The following is a 2,843-nucleotide window of genomic DNA, read 5'->3' on the forward strand; positions in this document are numbered from 1 at the left end:
AACACCCGGGGACTGGCATCAACAACTTGAATCAATGCGATCCCCGGGTTAGATCTTCAAGCTCGCTAGCCCTCAATGAGGAAACATCAAGATCATGAAATAGCTCCAGAGCCAAAAATATCCCGAACACTCGAGGACTGGCATTGAAAACTCAAGGACACATGGCCTCCGGGTCGGAAACCCCAAAATCGTAAGTTCTCAATGAGGCAATACCAAGTTACAAGTAATGGCTCCCGAGCCAAGAAACCCTCGATGACTTGGGGACTACTACAAATCGCCACCCCCATCGACTTATCAAAACCCGAGGCCACAAGACCACATACAGGAAGCCTCGATCTCATAAGACCTATATAAGGCAATAACAATATCTATAAGACCACAAACAAGGCATGAACCACACTTGTACCAAGTGACAATATCTGTAAGACCTCAAGTAAGGCATGAACCATACTTGTACCAAGTAGCCAAAATTGTAAGACCTCAAAGACATGTAAAACTAGTAAGACCTTACTAAAGGCATAATCCCGATCTTAAAGTTAAGGCTATATATCGAACTTGTAAGATCCCTAAAAAGGCATACCCTCGATATAGACGCCGAAACTACTTCACTGGGGACTGAAAGGCTCCGGCCAAACACATATGAATATGGTCACAAGGCTGTACTAGCCACACTAACGCGACTCAGGGACACCCAACCGTCGCTATAAAATCATAAGCCTTCAATTACTTCAAAAATACTTCGAAAAGAACTGGTTAAATAGGTTACCCTCAACATAGGCATAATAGCTTCGACCATGTCTGCTCCAAACTATAGGCTTCGAGATACTCAGCCACCGAGCCAAACCTCCCGAGGTGATCGATCATTGCCATGTAACAACTTACAATCGATGTTTTAATCGAACTGTCAAAGAGTCAGGCAAACACAATTTCAAAAGGACCTTAACAAGGGAAAAATAAAGCCCATATAAAAGGTCGTACCGACCCAATGTGTAAGAGCCACTATCGCCAGCCCATACAAGAGGTCGTACTGACCCAATGCATAAGTGCCACTGCCGCCAGCCCATACAAGAGGTCGTACCGACCCAACGTGTAAGAGCCTAAGGGCTAGCTTGAAATTCAAAAACTTGAGGGTCGAATGAGCTCGAGTTGATACCTGACTCGGAGACTGAACCCAAAATAGTTGATTAAATATGACTAAGAGCAAAAGTATAAGAGTTCAAACGCCGACTTATACTAAAAGGTTGTACCGACCAAGCGCGTAAGAGGCTACGGTCCAGCCCAATGAGTCTTAGGGCCATATCGTGAATTTGAGGGTTCCTTTTAACTCGAAGACCAGTTAATATGGCTAAAGTCAAAGCAAAGAGAAATACATGAAAAATAAAACTGCAAGGCTTCCTTTTATACATGTATGAGAAAAAATACAAGCTCCGTTTACAAATGTTCTTTGAAAGCACTATACGCAGAATAAGAAAGCCTAATCTACGCCCCCCTCGAAGACTATGGCCCATCGGCCTCTTTCTCGCTATCCTAGGCATCATACAAAAGGTACCTCGCATCATGTTCATCTGCCTTTGCCTACTTCACCTCTTCCGAGGTCAAACCCTCTAGCATGGATCTCCTCGAGGGTTTTCCTTCGAGATTTATACCGAGCATATTCCTTGCTTCTGCTTTCAATATCAAGAGACCTTCTCAGCTCAACTCGAGCATTGGCATCGCCCTTCAAATAGACTGCCACTTTCTTGTTCGCCTTTGTGGGGCTCATTACGGCTTCGACCCGGGCATCCACAACTTCGACCTTTACTTTCAAAAGCTCAGACTCGAGCCTTGTAATCATATTCACTCGGACAGAACTGTTTGCACGAGCTTTCGGAGTTGCACCTCGAGGACGGAAGCCTTAGCCAAAGCATCCTCCTTGGTCGCAACTTGGGCATCTACCTGAGCCTTCAACTAGTTACACTCACATTTAACCCGGCCAACTTCTTCCCAAAGTCATTCCAGCTCCTCCGATTTGTTCTTAAATTGAAATATCGGAATACTAATCTCCGAAAGTGGAAGGGGGAGCATAAATTGACATGAAGTGTGGGTTACCTGTCTTTTGATATGGCTTTCATAGTTCCGACGTCGATCCGCCTCATACCGCAGGTATACCAGCTCATCTTACTTTTACGTGCAAAGAAGCCTAAGGGACTTCTCCCCATCCAAAGATTTTCATAGCTTGACCTCACGGCGAAGTAGCTCGGACTTAAGTTTGTTAAAGGCATGCAAAAGAAAGCTTGATAAGAAAGACGCAAAACTGAAAGAAGCCTATACCAGCTACCAAAACTTACCGTGAGGCTAAAACGCTGAGCCTCACCAAAGGTCGAGCATACATCCGATGGCTTAGTTTCCCCCAAAGTGCCTTCGTTAGGAGAAGAGGGAGGCACCAGATGACCCTTGTCCCTAGAAGTACCTTTAACGGGAGAGGGAAATGTTTTTTCCAAAATAGAGGCCTCCAAAGTCGGAAGATCGACCGGCTCGTCCCTTTTGAACCTCAGAGAAGGACTCGCCCCGCTGGGAGCATCCTCACACCTCGAAGATTCTGTTTGTTTATTATCGATCCTTGATCCCGAGATCGGCATTCTCTCCTCCTCCCCAGGGGACACGGCCTCATCTTGGAAAACCCCCTAACACCTGCGGCGGTAGAGTTAGTGTGCTAAAAATAAAGTGCCTTTCTGAGGAAACAAACCACTAAACACCTACCATGACGCTTTGCCTCCTATCTCCCCTTGGATAGGTCTTGCCATTTGCGCTTATCATAGGTCGAGAAAGCTGCCAGCTTACGAGACATTTCAGTCAGGTGAGGA

Source organism: Nicotiana sylvestris, chromosome 7, assembly GCF_000393655.2.
Source record: "Nicotiana sylvestris chromosome 7, ASM39365v2, whole genome shotgun sequence".
NCBI lineage: Eukaryota > Viridiplantae > Streptophyta > Magnoliopsida > Solanales > Solanaceae > Nicotiana > Nicotiana sylvestris.